General features: G+C 57.4%; 1 protein-coding gene across 5 annotated transcripts in view; it reads left to right on the top strand.

The window, feature by feature from the left end:
• Window positions 1-16,792, top strand: part of PTPRE (protein tyrosine phosphatase receptor type E) — a 158,101-nt gene that overhangs the window by 61,427 nt on the left and 79,882 nt on the right. The window contains exon 1 of one of the 5 annotated variants that reach the window (XM_051833515.3): window positions 2,702-2,825. The exons of the other annotated variants lie outside the window; for them this stretch is intronic. The gene's annotated coding sequence lies outside the window, so the exon portion shown is untranslated. Of the gene's footprint in view, window positions 1-2,701; window positions 2,826-16,792 lie in introns of those variants that run through there. 5 annotated transcript variants of the gene reach the window in all.

Here is a 16,792-nt window from a genome sequence, read left to right as displayed (position 1 = left end):
TGGAGTGAGGGTCAGACCCCAGACTCATTGCTTCAGAAGGACAGGGTACAGACTGTGATCGGTTGTAAGCACGTGACCTTTGCCCCCTTGGCTCCGTGCTCGGTCCTGGCCCCTGCACACCAGGCTCACTTCCATCTGGACCAGGATTTCCTCCCTTCCTGGCGGGTCTGCCCTCCACATGTCAGCAAGTCAGCGGCTCTCCACAGAGTGACCTGGCTCAGGTGTTTCCCGGATGCTCCCACCCCCAGCATGGCGTCCAAGCCAGGGAGCGAGGTGGCTAAGCCCCGACTGGGGATGCCTGCCCCCCGTCCCAGAGTACTGGTTGGCAAGCAGACACCTCTACTTCCCATCTTTGGAGGCAGCAGATGATGGCCCACGCACTTGGGTGCCTGCCACCCATGTGGGAGACTCAAATGCAGTTCGGGTCTCCTGGTCTAGCCTGGCCTAGTCTTGGCTGTTGCAGGCATTAGAAGAATGAACCAGCAGATGGACAGATGGAGGATCTCAGCCTCTCTCTCTCTCTCTGTCTCTCTCTCTGCCTTTTCAGTGGGTGAAAATCGGTCAGTCAGTGTTCTTTAGAAAACAGTGAGAGATGGAGAAATTCGTGTCCTGCCCAGAGGTGATGCGCGCTGGTCCAGGAGTGGACTTTTGCCTCCCTGCTTCCACGGGGAGCACCTGGAGGCGGAAGCAGCTTTGGGCAGCTCCAGGCCGCACCTGCCGGCTCTTCCTTTAGGAGGAAGGGACGGCTCCGCTGAGTTCCTGCGTGGGATCCCTGTGGATCTCCCCTGGGTGTGCGGCCCTCCGCCTCCCGCTGCCTGACCTGCTGCTGTCACTCGGGTCTGCCGCAGCGTAGAACATCCAGCTGGTCTCAGCCTGCGGCAGAGTCCCTGCTGAGTCTTTACGGCTTGTCCCAGAGCCTCAGCGTCTCAGTAAGAGAAGGGACCTTAACTTCCCCCTTGCAGGTCTAGGAATGAGGCAGATAGGCCATGCTGCACAGAGCAGGGACACTCCTGCTGCTGGGGGCTGCTGCAGAGGGCCCCAGGAGACGCTGCTGGCACCTGCCGGCCTGCGCGAGCCGCCCGCCCTCTGGCCTCTCCGAGCGTCCTGGGATTACTGTGACACTTACCTACAGGGACCCAAGGCGAGCCGCGCTGCCTGCCGCCTGTGCCAGCGCTGCCGCTGCTGTTGTCAGCACTGTCGTTTAACCGGGTTGCAATGTGTATGCCAATGGGTGAGGAATTTCAGAACGAGTTCCTTTTACTAACAGTAATCCCTGATTTTACATTTAATAAAAACTCTGCAATTAATATTTGATTTTCAAGAAAATGACTTCTTTCCCCTATTGAACGGGATTAGGAAGCGTCTTTGCAGCAAAGCCACTCATTCTCATACTTTCTTTGTTGTGTGTGTGTGTGTGTGTGTGTGTCTGTTTGCATTTAATGCTACAGCTGGGGGTGACACTGCAGATCGTATTCATGATCAAATAGGGACAGAGTTCCTGCAGTTGTGGGGGTCTCCATTGTATAATATTGAATGCAATGGGTTTTCAGTAGTAAAAACTTATGGAAGACATAAATTAAATTTAAGAATTTTCTCCAGGCTTTGTGAGGTTTTACATTGTTATACCTGGGGGTGTTACTGGTCAGTAAAATGAAGCAGTGCTGTAGCTTGAATGTTTCACTTTAGTTATTGGAAGTACCAAAGGAGGCAAAGAAAGCGAAAATAAACTGCTAATATTAGGCAGCGGTGAAATTTTTTCTTTTTGACAGGCAGAGTTAAAGACAGAGAGAAAGGTCTTCCTTCCGTTGGTTCACCCCCCAAATGGCTGCTACAGCTGGCGCTGCGCTGATCCGAAGCCAGGAGCCAGGTGCTTCTTCCTGGTCTCCCATGCGGGTGCAGGGCCCAAGCACTTGGGCCATCCTCCACTGCCTTCCCGGGCCACAGCAGAGAGCTGGACTGGAAGAGGAGCAACCGGGACAGAACCGGCACCCTAACCGGGACTAGAACCCGGAGTGCCGGCGCTGCAGGCGGAGGATTAGCCTAGTGAGCCGCGGCGCCGGCCATCAGCGGTGAATTTTAACCTTCACCTCACTGGGCTGTTCCTTCACTAGCTGGATCTTCCTTACTCCCGTGCGCGTCTTCCTCTTGCATCTTTAACACGTGATTTTTTTCTTCCAATCAAGTTTCTTTCTTCACGCTGTTTGTGCAAGCACCGTACGTGTGAAATGGAAACCAGGATGGGGTCTGAGGGCCTGGTCCGCGTGCCTTCGGGCCATGGCGGCGGGCGGCGTGGTTACTGCTGGTGGCGCAGGGCCCTGAGCTCGGTGCTGGCTCTCTCAGTCACAGAAGGAAGCCAGCAGCCTGCAGTGCACAGCCCAGAAAAGGTAAAACCTGCTAGGCCACGGGGCTGCGGCTGCCTTCCGAGGCCCAGCGCTCAGGTCTTCAGCAACACTGGGAACATCCTGGATTTCCTGTCTGGTTTTCCCGTCGGCTGCAGCGAGTGAGCGGCCGGGGTGGGCAGAGCTCTGGGTCGGAGAGTGACGGGCAGAGAATCCGTGTTTATTTCCATTGCGAGGTTCCTCCCCAGGAAACTTTCGACATTCTTCCAAGAAGTCCCTCTGCAGGAGTGCTGGTCACGGAGCGAAGGCAGGCCCGGCTCTCAGAGTTTCCGCTCCCAGGAAACCCTTATAAGCCCTGACTCCGGGCGCAGCGCAGACCCAGTGCTGCCGGACCTTCTGCTTCTGGCCGCTCGCTCTCAGCTGATAGGAAACATGGCTGCCCCGGGGCCGGGATGCCTCCCCAGCGTCACCCCCGGGGGACAAGAGGTAACGGGGAGCTCAGTGGGGCCCTTCGTGGCTCTGGATTTACGTCATGGGTGCTGTCGCATACGCTCTAAGGCATCAAACTCTGACGTATCCTGGGCTCCTGCAGGCAGGTTGCTTCTAGATAACTATTTCTGGAGCAATTTTATAATCGCCTGAGTTGATCTTGTCCAGGGTCCCCAACTGTTTCCCCGTGTTATCTGCCGACCTCTTTGAAGTATTTAAAGAGGGTTAGAGGGTATCGATGGGAAGGTGCCTCAGCCACAGTGCCCGGCCCTGTGCAGGAGACCTGGGGCTCTGTCTCAGGAAACCACGGCGGGTCCAGCACAGCGCGGCAGTAGCACGTGGGGCGTGGTGGGGGAGTTGTCTGTCTGGGGCTGGGGGGCTGCTAGACTGTGAGGAAGCAAAGGCGCGGTTCATGGCTTTTCATGGTTTTAGAACAATTCTAACTCCTACCTGGGCGCTGGGCCGGCTGGGTGGCACCTAAGATTCCACCCGTGGCAGCGGGATGGCTCCTGTTTTTATCATAAAAACTTCCCTTTTAGTTTCCCTTAACAAGCAGCTTGACGAAGTGGCACTGTGGTTCAGGTAGCACACTGAGGGGGTGGGGGTGGGGTCCCCGGCAGCTGGGCAGTGGCGGGCCTGCAGGCGGCTTGCCTGCAGCTCAGGGGCCCGGCCCCCGTCTGTGGGGAGGTTTTCCTGGCTGCGCCGTCCACACTGGGGACACAGATGTCGTCGTCAGCTACAGGGGTGGCCTCGCTCACATTGATGAGTCTTTTGGGGTCTGAGGGATTCAGAGAGATTCCTCCGATCTGCTGGCCGCAGGGAGATCCGTCCCACTTGGGGACGTCCCAGGGGGTTCTCACCGTGGGCTGCAGGGCGTGAGGTGGCCGAGTGCTCGCAGCTGGCCGGTGTGAAGGGGCTTGTTCAAGCCGCGTGTTGTGATGGCGCACGGTTTGGTGTAAAGTATTTAGCATCTTAGAGAAAGAAGGATCCCTGTGGGAGCACGGAGCAAAACTGCATCGCGTCGTGGATTCTGAGTAGCTTTTCTCCTTGCTTTGCACCAAAATAAATATGAGCAAAACAGCAAAAATAGTTTGTGTTGTTTGATGGTGGGGGCTGGTTGAATTCTAACACCTTTTGAAAAAGTGTTGATGATGTTTAACTAATTCAAACAGCCCTGTCCCGATTGACCTGCTCTCGGAAATGGTGTGGATTCCACATTCAAGTGCAGTGTGTGTGTGTGTGTGTGTGTGCGCGCACCATGGTACCATGCTGAGAAATGAGTTATTTTTAAACATCTTATTGGTGGAAATTATTATTTGGAAAAACAGGACTTGCTGTATTTCCTGTTTTGCCAGATAAATGCCTTGCACTTAAAACGCATACATAGAGAGCGTGTGTGATTTTTCTCGCTGGGGATTCGTAACAGTCTGGAGGTGGGCTGGGGGTGCACCCTCACCCCTACCTGGAGGGGGGAAAGCAGAGACCCAGGCGGGCTGCAGACGCGGCAAGGAGGCCTGTGTCTCCAGTTCTTCCTCCCACTGGAGGCCAGACGGAGCTCACTTCCAACACCAAGGGCGAGGGCGGGCCCTGCCAACAGGAAGCGTTTTCCACGAGGAGAGTTTCATTTTCCAGTTGGACCAGGGACAGAGACTTTGACAAATAGGAACGCATCCTGGGGGTTCTGCGAATAATTTGCTGCGAGGTAATTATGTGTTGGAACAACTTTACGATTGCCTGAGTTGCCCTTGGCCGCGGTTCCCAGCGATTTCCCGCGTTATCTGCTGACCACATCCAGCTTTCTAATCTCTCTCGGCACACTCGCCAGGTTTCCTTCCAGCAAGACGGGGGCTTTTTTTTTTTATTTTTTTTTTTTATTTTTTGACAGGCAGAGTGGACAGTGAGAGAGAGAGACAGAGAGAAAGGTCTTCCTTTTGCCGTTGGTTCACCCTCCAATGGCCGCCGCGGCCGGCGCACCGCGCTGATCCGATGGCAGGAGCCAGGAGCCAGGTGCTTTTCCTGGTCTCCCATGGGGTGCAGGGCCCAAGTACTTGGGCCATCCTCCACTGCACTCCCTGGCCACAGCAGAGAGCTGGCCTGGAAGAGGGGCAACCGGGACAGAATCCGGCGCCCCGACCGGGACTAGAACCCGGTGTGCCGGCGCCGCTAGGCGGAGGACTAGCCTAGTGAGCCGCGGCGCCGGCCAAGGACGGGGGCTTTGTCAGTCCGCTTACTGGGCCTTTATCAGGTCCGTGCTGCAACCTCCTTATTGCACAAGGCCTTGCGGTGTGAAGCGGTAGATGAGGTGGATGCGAGCTGTGGTTTCAGGAAACACTGCTAGCCGGCCTGATGCCTGAGGCCGTTCTCCGGTTGGTTAGAAACACTGTGTTTGCACAGGAGCCTGGACGAGGACGGGCTGGGTGTCGTTTCTTTCCGGAACACTGAATGGCTTGGATTCTGCGTCACACACTCTTTGACAACTAGAGTGGAGTGGAGTGTCGCAGAGGTGTCTCGCAGACGTCAAGCTCTGTAATCCAGGGCGATGCTGGCTCTGAGCTAAGAGCGGCAATCCCCAGAAAGCAGCTGCAGCCGCTGTCTCTGGCCAGTCGCCTTGGTGCCCTCCCTCCGGTGTGAGGTCTGCACACCGTGTGCAGCGTTCACAGCTCCAGGGTCTCGGCCTTGAAGGGCCAGTTGTGGGCTGGTGGTGCAGGCTCTCCCCTCTTTGTTTGCATTTGCTGTCTCGCGGCCTCCCAAAGAAGTGGCAGCACAGAAAGGCAGGCTTTGTGAATGGAAAAATTCCGTTTGAAAAAGCAGTCAGTTTCTTTCCTTATCATTGCTTGTATACAGGAAGTCGAAGCCGGGACTGTGTGGGCTTGGACTTTGAAACGCAGCTAGTGGATAAAGCAAACGTCTTTCCCTGCTCTTGCGCGATCCATTCTGACAAGTGGTTCTGGGGCCATGTGGCGGTTTACTCGACCTGAGTGTGTGGCGTACTGGGAGGGCCAACCCGAGACTCACGGGAAACCATGGAAACCCCAGTGCCACCGCTCCCTTCCGGGGGAGCTCTGTGCTGAAGCCAGGCTGCACCGTGTGTGCCGCTGAGATGCCGCGCGAGATTGGAGCGAGATCCAATCCAGGGCATCACTATTTTCAAAACTAGTTTTGGCTTCCCTCCAATCTGAAGCCAACACCGACATTCTGTTATGCTGTTTCCCGTTGTGGGCGGACTGATTTAATTTTTAATGAGTGATTCACTACCCATAGCTGTATGTTTTCCTCCTGTTGAGCTGCGAATTAAGTCATGTTTCCTTTAAAAAATTATTTTTGATCTCAGCTGAGGAACATGGCCCTGCGGTGCTGAGACAAAGCCGTGTAACGGCGCTGGAGGGAAGGCGTGCACCTGCCCTGGGCGCAGGGGGAGCAGCAGTGCTACCTTTTCCTGCGACTGTGACGCTCTGATATTCTCCAAAAGAAGGAGACGAGCTCCCCGAGTGGTCAAGAACAGTTTTCTAAAACATTGTGTGGTTTTAGAAAACATTTCTTGAGGGGCTTAACTCATACCCCATCTGTGTGGGAAGCAGTGTTGGGAGGTTTCCTGCTTGGAGAGCTTGGGATGTCATCGGATTCCCGCGGTGTGGCCGCTCCGTGGGCTCCAGCAGCCACGGTCTGCCCAGCTGGGCTCGGGTGTACACCCCTAGTGGCAGTGGTGCCTGAGGGACCCTGAGCCCCGGAGAGGCTCGGCTCCTGGCTTCAGCCCCACTCCCGCCACTCAGTTTCTTCTCATTGGGCCTCATCCCTGCTCCCTCAGGATGGACCAAGGATCATGTGGGTCACCCCAGCTTTTCAGTGACACCCCCACCTGGCGAGAGCCCGCAGGACAAGCTGTCAAAATTCATCCCCATCCCGACTCCCATCCCGGGGCCAGCGCTGTTGTGTGGCGAGCGGGTTAAGCCACTGCCTGCAATGCCAGCACCACATATGGATGCTTGTTTGAGTCCCAGCTGCTCCACTTCTGATCCAGCTCCCTGCTAATGTGCCTGGGAAAGCAGCGGAGGATGGTACGAGTGCTTGGGCCCCTACAGCCATTTTGGTAGTGAGCCAGCAGATGAAAGATCTCTCTCTCTCTCTCTCTCTCTCTCTCTCTGTAACTCTTTCAAATAAATAAAATAAATCTCAAAAAAACACCTCATCCCCGGCACCCAGAACCTCGGGTCCGCAGCACTGGGTTTTACCAGATGGTGAAGCATGGGAAAGGCAAACACTGCTGCTACTATGTATCGGCAGAGGCGGCTGCGTGGGTGCAGGCTGCGTGGGTGCAGGCTGCGTGGGTGCAGGCTGCGTGGGTGCAGGCTGCGTGGGTGCAGGCTGCGTGGAGATGGGGGCAGGTGGGGCATGCAGTGGCTTCACTCAGTCAGACAGGAGCAGGGGCCAGGCCTGGCAGGGGCAGGAGCCGCGTCTCTGCTGACCTGCCGTGTGGCCACCATCAAGCCAGCACCGGTCTCCTTAGCTCTCTAGGAGGCCAGAAGCCCCCTGTGCAAGGCTCTGGAACTCTATTTTTTTTTAAGATTTTATTTATTTGAGAGGTAGAGTTACAGACAGAGAGAGGGAGAGACAGAGAGAGAGAGGTCTTCCATCCGCTGGTTCACTCCCCAGATGGCCACAACAGACGGAGCTGCACCTATCCGAAGCCAGGAGCCAGGAGCTTCCTCTGGGTCTTCCACACGGGTGCTGGGGCCCAAGGACTTGGGCCATCTTCTACTGCTTTCCCAGGCCACAGCAGAGAGCTGGATCGGAAATGGAGCAGCTGAGACTCGAACCGGCGCCCATATGGGATGCCGGCACTGCAGGCAGAGGATTAACCTACTATGCCACGGGGCCTGCCCCAAGGCTCTGGAATTCTGCCCATCCAACGAGGGGCCCAAGAAGAAACAGAACAGGCCTCGCACATAACCAGCAGGTCTGTGCTACAGGATGCTGACAGCTACACAGGGCAGCAGCCAGTGGAGGATCTGTGCTCCCCACAGCAGGAGGCCCCTCCGGCCAAGCATCCCTGGGAAGACAGCCTGCATCAGGGAGGCTGCTTGGCCACACTCACAGAGCCCCTGGAGCGTGGGCAACACTGGGCTTTTCCAGGACCAGGCCAGGTGTGGCTCCAGTAGTAGCGCCCCTGCCAGCAACCTGGGAGACCCGGACTGAGTTCCGAACTCCTGGTCTGGCCCAAGCCTGGCTGTTGCAGGCGTTTAGGGAGTGAACCGATGAATAGAACAGCTCTCTCTGTCTCTCTATCTGTCTTTCCACCTTTCAAATAAAAAATAAATAAATGAAAATGACTTTTAAAAAAGAAATGACAATACTTCCCTAGCCAGCTGGGTACCAGTCTGAAATCCGAGGACTTAGGTAGAAACCCAGGTGTCCGATGGGAAAAGCTAGCCCCTCGGAACAAGTGCAGCTGCGGGTCAGGAAGCCGAGTGCCACGCCCGGGCGTTTGTGATGCTGTTGATTCCTCGCTGGAGCGGACCGTCCCCTTAGAGGTGAAAACGTTAAGTAGTTGTACTCCAGCTGGCTCTGACATTTTGCAAAGCACGTCTGTTGTCCGTCTCGCTGGGTCCCTGGGATACTGGGAGACACCGGAAGTTGCCACAGTCACACAAGGCAGGGCTCCAACTGGAAGTCCTTGGAGGATTGAAGAAAACAGTCCCTCAAATGCTAACCCGGATTCCGTGAAAGGTGGAGCACCCAGTGGCAGGCCCGGAGCGTCCCTGTGGCTGGGACCCACAGCAGAGGGCTAAAGACAAATACTGCTGAGTCATGGGTGGTCAGGTTCAGAGCATGGCCATCAGGTCAGCTGCAGAAAATGCGCATTTTCTGTTTTCTGCCTTAGCAGACTGGGTTGGCTGCTCAGGGGACAAAGGAGAACAATAGGTCTGGCTCCCAGGCCTGCTGTGAGGCGGGGGTGGGGGCGCCTGGCCGGCTCCTGGTGGACAAGCAAACAACTCCTTGCCTGTGAGTCCCCGGGGCTTGCCCCACACCTAGCAGATGTCAGGAATGAGTGAGTGAGGAGCTGGGAGGGGCGGGGTACAGAGTCCCCTTTGCGTCTCCGAGCGCCTGGAACAGCAGGGGTCAGCTGTGTAAGATACAGGGTCATTTGTTCAAAAGCGGGGTCGGGTGGGGACGCCTTTTCCTTTGCTCTGTGTCCTCTCTGGCGCGGTCGGTGTTGTCCTTTACCTTCTGTAAAACGCTGTGCTCCCTCCGGCACTGGGGCACTCTGAGGCCTTGAGCTCGGCTGGTGCAGGCTACACATCCAACTCCAGCCCTCCCTAGGCCTGGTCCAAGCCTCTGCAGAGGTGGGGGTGGGGGCTGCCCCCGGGGGACAGGAAGTAACCAGCAAGGGCACATCCGGGGGAAAGGATGAGGCAGAGGCGAACCAGGTGTGTCGGGACCCGAGCCCTGGCATTGGTGCCACTGGCCCATCCAGCTTGGCTCGCAAAATTCAAAGATCGAACCATTCTGTCACCTGTCAGGGCAGCGACTGCAGACAAGCATGGAGCCCTTCTGAGTGTCTAAGCGGCCACTGTGCTCTCACACCAAAGCCAGCGCTGGACCAGGAGGCCGTGACCAAGTATGGGGTGCTCTCCCCTGGGCGGTGGGCACTGGGGACCTTCTTTTCCACAAGGCCGGGGGCATTTGCAGCTGGTGCTGGGACGCTGCCTCCCTCTGTCAGCAGTGTCTGGAAGGGCCTCCCTGCCCACCCCACCTCTGCTCCTGGCCCAGCTCCCAGTCCCAGTCACTGTGGGCCACCTGCTTTAGTTTCCTTTGTATTGTCATGAAGACACTTGCCACTCTGCTTGTCCATCCTGCCCCTGCCAGAGGGGTTTTGTCCCTCTGTCCTCACCCGTGGGAGCTGGGACAACAGGCACAGCCACGGTGTGGGACTCAGTGCACTCCACGTGGCCTTACTTCCTCTTTGGGGCCCGGATGCGCGTACCTCAGTGGAGTTGCTCCCACCCGCGTGTGTCCCAGCCAAGCCTCCAGGTTTCCTCCGTCCAGCCCCGAGCTGGCTGCAGCGCCCTCTCGCCGCCATGGCCACCTCTGCTTCTCTTCGCTCCATGGTCTTGCAGGCAGATGTCAAGTGGACACTGTGGTACTTGTGTGTCCCTGTCTGCCTCGACACTGGGCAGTGCCTCATTCACTTAGGCTCTGCACCGGGACTGCACTTCCCAGCTCAGCTCTGCGGTCTGGTGACGGTGTCTGTCCAGTCCTCCCACACGTTCCCAGGATTCCTAGGAGCTGGGGACCCGGCCACGCAACATAGCTGCCAGCAGTGAATGCCCACATCTTGAGAAGGGGTGTTTTCACATTGGTCCCTAAAGATCAGCTCCCCGTTGCCCACTGGAGGTTTTAGCCCCGCGGCTGTGGTGCCTCCTCCTGGCAGGGTAAGGACAGCACCTCCCAGGAGAGGAATGAGCCTCACAGAGGGCAGGATGGCCCAGCGTTGGCCCTCGGGCACACGGGACTGCACATCCCACTTCTCAGAGAAGAGCCCCCGTGTGTGTCTCCTAGTGTGAGGAGTCGTGCGAGGCTCCGAGCATCCCTGAGAGTTGAGGTGGACACCGGTGAGCGGTGGTGGAGACGGCTCGAGGGTGGGCTGTGCTGCCAGGCTTTCTTACTGTTCCTGCCTTGTCCTGGAGCCCACGGGGCTGCTCTGCTTCTCACTAAACTTACCCAGAAGCCAAGGCCAGCCGGGAGGAGGCTTGGGATATGCCCCATGCAGGAGCAGCCTCTGCGAGCAGACGCTTTGGGGTTGGGAGCAGATACAGAGCACAGACATGCAAATTGCAGGGCACGCGCATGTCTGGGGGTTGCCAGAGGTGAGGTGCATCCGAAATGGTCGGAAGAGCAGGGAGGGGGTGGCACTCAGCTCGGAACCTAGCCCTTTCCGTGCGGGAGGCTGCACAGATGTCCAAAGCAACCCCTGGAAGCTCGGGGGGTTTTGCTCCAACTCGAAGATGCCAGGAAGCCAGCGTGTTAATTCCCAGTTCCTGCACCACACCCTGGGCCAGCTTACGCTGGCTTCTCTAGTATTTCCGTCAATCATCCAAGTCGCCCACTCTCCCCAGGTCAATCCTGGGAGGAGGAGACTAGCAGGGCTGCAGCTTCATCCAGGAGGGAACAGGGGCTCTGGGCTCTGAGAGCGCCCTGGAGCCAGGGGCATCTGCTCACCTTCTCTGCTTTGCCCTGAGAGCCGGGGCGGGCCCCTGGCGCCGTACAGTCCTGTGTTGTGCCTGAGGGCCCTCCATCAGTGTGCACGGTGGTGTACTGGACTTGAACCTGGCCCATTGGCCCTCTTAAGTTCCTCTGCTAACACCCAAATCACGTGGAGTCAGCTTTCCCCCTTGGAAAGCCGAGGAGGTGACGGCCTGTCGGCTCACGCCCAGGAAAGGAAGACGGCAGGGACTCCCCAGGACTCGGGTGTGGAGCCAAGAGTGAGTTTGGCGCCAGCTCTGCCTTGGCCAGCCTGCCCAACACGGATGGAGTCATGTGCCTCTCGGGGCCTCCCCTGAAAGGTTTTAGCCTGGCCCCCAGGGCTCAGCACGCTCAGGGTCTGTGGGTCAGAGTGGCATCACAAGGGCTCAGCTGCTGGTCCAGGCCCACACCACTCATTTTCAAGGGGGCAGGATCCAGGGCTGTCTGATTTCGTTAATAGCATCACGCAGTAGACTGCTGGAAACACCTCCGTGGAAATGTTTCCCAAGGATGCTGCGATATTTGATTGATTCCTCTGGATGGGATAACAGGAAGGCTAAAGTAAGCATTGCCCGGAGCTGCGGAAAATTTGCTGAGTGTCGAAGGAAGATTGTCAGGTCACGAGCCTGGCCATCACTGCATGCCCCATTTAGCATGCTGTGCAAGATTGGAGTGGCCGTGCACAGGCACACACGCTGGAAGAACACCACAAACCACCTTGAACGGAGTGGACTTGACCTTTGTTTACAGGATCTGTGTTAGCTTGGGAGAGGGAGCCATCTGCCTGCATCCTGCTCTCTGGGCTGCTGGCGTTGGTGTCAGAGCTGAGCTTCTCTGGGAAAATTCGCACCTTGGACATCTTGTTGCCAGCAGCCAGTGTGATGTCGAGTCTCCTGGGTTAGTCCCTGTGAGGTTGCAGGGCAGCGAGTGATGAGTAATTGGGAGGGAGACTGCTCCTTTGAGGACGTGCGGAGTTGGCAGATTCCGTTGCTTGGCAACCGGTAACTTCACCTGTTTCACCGAAGGCAGGTGAAGGAGCTACAGATAAGCATCAGACAAAAGCACATGAAGGGGAAATTCTCAAAATGCATCCTGTGAAAATCTTGGCTTCCACAGCGGCAGGCAGACACCTGAGAGGGTTTGGGACCGGGACCCTACGTGCCGCACCTGGGCAGTAGGCTGGGAGAGCAGGCACAGGGTATCATAGTTCCTGCGTCGTCTTAGCTGTTGAGTGAAACTGTTTCAAGTTGCTTGGTTCTTTTATTTTTAAGAGTTACTTATTTATTTAAAGGCAAAGTGATGGAGCGAGAGCGGGGAGAGAGAGAGAAATCTTACCCCTGATGGTTCACTCGCTGGATTCCTGAGACAGACAGGGCTGGGCCAGGCAGAAGCCAGGAGCATGGAATGCCATCCATGTCTCCCACGTGGGTGGCAGGGACCCAGCCCTTCAGCCAGCATCCGGCTGCCTCCCGGGGTGCACATTAGCAGGAAGCCACAGTGCCAGGACTTCAGCAGGCTCTTCAGCAGGGATGCACACGGCCCACGCAGTGGCCCAACTACCTGCCCCACAATGCCCGCACCTCAAGTGGCTCATTTCTGACTGCGGCACCCCAAGAGAAGAATCCCCTTTCGAATGGGTACAGCCAAGGCTACTCAGCATTTTTACTCACAACACGTCCACCATGTGGACCCCACGTCAGAACTTCCCGACAGCTGGTAAACCTCCTAACTCGGCTTCTGCCCTCTACCACAGGTCATGTCAGCAGCTGAGCTCACGCGGACTCTCCCTGCTGGTAGTGGAGGAGGCAGTGAGATGTGTGAGTGGCTCAAGCAGGGACACGGGCACTCCACGCTCAGACAGGGCTGGCGTGTCTGACTGTGGCCAGTCACTGCCGTTGTCCACACCCGCACTGATCCTCCCAGTGAGGGTGGGGAGGCACAACCAGTTCCTGTGGCAGCCTCAGCTTCTGCGGCTCCCAACGCACTCTTTCCCGTGCAGAGAGTTTCCTTTCTAAAACAGAGAACTGTCAGCTGGAAGCCAGGACAATCTTAAGAGTGACACCGCAGCTCATCCCGCTGCCCGGCTCTCTGGTCTAGGGTGGACTTGTCCCCCTCTCACTTGGAGGTCCTGATTCTTGGGACTTTGTCACTGGGCTGTGGCCCCTGGGGCAGGATGAACACAGGCCAGCAGCACACAGCTGCCATTCTGACCGTGGTACCCGGGGAGCTCTCGCACGGGGTCTGACTTTCTGCCTGCACCTGGCTTGGACCCATTCTCCTCAGGACCCCGTGAATCCTTGTGACTCGTGGGTTGACTATGATAATTCTCTAAAGTCACTTTCTGTGCACCTCCGAGGGGTGCTCCAATATGATGCCTGCTCAGCTGGCGCACGCGCAGCCGCAGCTCTGTGCCGGGAGGGTACAGGACAGCGAGAGCTGGGATCTGTCTTGGGGAGCACTTGTTGTACCGTCTGATTTGGGAGCAACGGTCGTTCCTTAAGAATCCCCTCCCATGTGCGGGAAACGTGGAAGAGAAGATGGTGAGGGCGGGGCCACCTCCGAGCTTCCCCAGGTGGGCCCAGGGTGCCCTCTGCTCACCAGGCAGCCCCCAGCCTCGCTCTTCCTCTTCACAGGCGTCTGTGGAAGGTCAGGGCGCCGCCAGGGGCCACACTGACCCGAACACCTCCCCAGAATCCCCTGAGGCTGCCACAGGAACTGGTTGTGCCTCTCCACCCTCACTGGGAGGATCAATGCGGGTGTGGACAACGGCAGTGACTGGCCACAATCAGACACACCAGCCCCTGTCTGAGCGTGGAGTGCCCGTGTCCCTGCTTGAGCCACTCACACATCTCACTGCCTCCTCCACTACCAGCAGGGAGAGTCCGCGTGAGCTCAGCTGCTGACATGACCTGTGGTAGAGGGCAGAAGCCGAGTTAGGAGGTTTACCAGCTGTCAGGAAGTTCTGACGTGGGGTCCACATGGTGGACGTGTTGTGAGTAAAACTGCTGAGTAGCCTTGGCTGTATCCATTCGAAAGGGGATTCTTCTCTTGGGGTGCCACAGTCAGAAATGAGCCACTTGAGGTGCGGGCATTGTGGGGCAGGTAGTTGGGCCACCGCGTGGCCGTGTGCATCCCTGCTGGAGAGCCCGCTGAAGTCCTGGCACTGTGGCTTCCTGCTAATGTGCACCCCGGGAGGCAGCCGGATGCTGGCTAAAGGGCTGGGTCCCTGCCACCCACGTGGGAGACACGTCCCTTATCCAGTACAGGAGAATGGAGTCGTCATGGCTTCACAACTCTTAATACCGTGGCCTTGAACTTGAAGTTTGGAGGGACACAGACGCTTGTCGCTGCTACACCTGCCCTGCATGAAGGGAGTCTTTCAGGCTACATGAAGGACACTGGACAGGAAGCCAAAGCTGTCAAGGAACCCGATGTCTGGGAAGGGATCTGTGCGGTGTGCCCACGTCATGCTGGTGTCTGCTGTTACGCTGCACGCGGCCCTCAGGTCCACAGGTGGCTCCTGCTGAGCCCTCGGCAGTGCCTTCCATCAGGGATTTATGGTTTTCATCGTCGAGATCTTTCACCCCGTGTGGTTAAGCCAGAGTTCACAGAGACCTCAGGAGTGAATCTAAGTGTGTGTGTGTGTGTGTGCAGGCACGCCAGCTGCAGACTGCATGTGGCAAGCATGCATCTCATGTGAACTCCCAGCAAGAAAAACCCAGAGTCCTCCTTCCCAGTCATAGTCCGTCTGCCTTCTGCAAGCTGTTTCTCAAGTTTATGGTCATAGGAAGGACTTGCTGCTGGCTTAGCAAAGGGGACACACGGGCGCATCTCAGGATGTTTCTTCTCTTTGTCAGTCTTGCTGCCCCCGTGGCACTCCCATCCGCCCCCCTCGTCACCACTGAGACGAAACTAGGAGTTCCAGTAAGTACGTCTTGTAGAGATAGGTGTTTGTTTTCCAAAAACCCTGCACCTCGTGAAACAAATGGTGAAGCGAGCGTGCCGTGTGCCTGCGACGGCAGCACGCAGCCATCCTGCAGCATCGCCATGGCAACCTTGGAAATAATGGCCCCCTCCGGGAATAGAAGAGCCAGATCCCGCTGTCGTCCGTCCGTAGCGCGGGCTGTCTGCGGTCGAGGTGGTTTTCTGTGATTGTTTCAGAAATTCCTCATCAGCAGAAACTGAATGGTTGGGGGGCGTCTCCAGAAAATAAATGGATTTACAGACAAGGAGTGCGATCATCCGAGTCTCCAAGGAAAGAGGGGCTGGACTTGGGAAGTCACCCACCCCCGCTGCCGCCCCAGGTCCCTGACCCTGCACGCGGACGCGTCGTGGGACTGCAGTCCGTCTGGGCTGCCGTTCTTAGACCCTGGCCGTTTCTGTCGGGATTTGTTTTCTCTAGTAGAGGTGAAAATCAGAGCAGATGAAGCACTGGGATGCGTAAATGTCTAGCTTGGTCACGGGCATGTGGAGGGCACTCGGAGAGCAGCACTTCCCAGCAGATTCTTGAGACAAAATTAAAGCAATCGCCTGGGGCTGCTCACAGGAAACGAGATCCTGTTTTGTTGAAGAAAAAAGAAGGGAAAGTGAGCTGGAGGCACCTGCACCGCCCCCAGTCACCAGCCAGGGCACTCTGCTTATGAACTTGCTGTATTCCCAGGGAACGCCTGTACCCACAGGGTCTGCCGGAACATTCCACCTCGTCCCGAGAGGAGGAGAACTTCTGTCCGGCAGCAGCCCGAGCTTCGGGTAACAGAATCAAGGGTGTGGCTTGAGAGTTGCGTCTCCGTTTTCATTCGAGGAACTGCTGTAGGAAAAGACGTTCTTGATAGGCGAAGTTCACCTCTCGCCTGCAAGGGAACAGCTCCTGGAGCCGCGGGAGAGGGCACGGGGAGCCACGGGAGAGGGCACGGGGAGCCACAGGAGAGGGCACAGGGTGCCACAGGAGAGGGCACGGGGTGCCACAGGAGAGGGCACAGGGTGCCACAGGAGAGGGCATGGGGAGCCACGGGAGAGGGCACGGGGAGCCGCGGGAGAGGGCATGGGGAGCCACGGGAGAGGGCACGGGGTGCCACGGGAGAGGGCACGGGGAGCCGCGGGAGAGGGCACGGGGAGCCGCGGGAGAGGGCATGGGGAGCCACGGGAGAGGGCACGGGGAGCCACGGGAAAGGGCACAGGGTGCCACAGGAGAGGGCATGGGGAGCCGCCATTCCCAAGGACACAGCGGTTCAGGGATGGGAGGTGAGCGAGGTGGGGAGAGGCTGTGAGGGTCTCGCCCACAGTCTCCTGTCACCTGCCCAGCACAGGGGCCGGCGGGCTTGTGCGCCACAGCCTCTCTCTGCGCATCTGCTGTGCTTTATAAGAACCCTTTAAAAGGGGTCAGCAGCAGTGGCTTTCCCTTGAGAGGGGAAACCCTGGTGGGAGCTGCTGCCCGTCCGTTCGTCCCCACCGTGGGCTGGGAGCCCCGCGTGTCCGGGGAGCAGAGCACCTTGCCTCTCTGCTCCTGTCCACGCTTAGTCCACGGAAGGATCTGAGTATGCAGGTGACAGCAGCCGTGAGCAGCCAGCCTGCCCTGCTGCGGCAGCTGGCCTGGACTTCCTGCCACTTTTCTTACCGATTTATTCTCGACTAAAAAATAAAAAGATCACTGTGCTGGCGTGAATGATATGTTTGTGTGTAAGCAGCTGTTTTTCAACTGGAGGTGAGCATCTTTCCCTGCTGGA

This window comes from Oryctolagus cuniculus, chromosome 15 (genome assembly GCF_051225735.1).
Source record: "Oryctolagus cuniculus isolate XC-2025 breed Fujian yellow rabbit chromosome 15, ASM5122573v1, whole genome shotgun sequence".
Lineage (NCBI taxonomy): Eukaryota > Metazoa > Chordata > Mammalia > Lagomorpha > Leporidae > Oryctolagus > Oryctolagus cuniculus.
The sequence above is the reverse complement of the archived record's forward strand: the minus strand, read 5'-3'. Positions and strand labels throughout refer to the sequence as shown.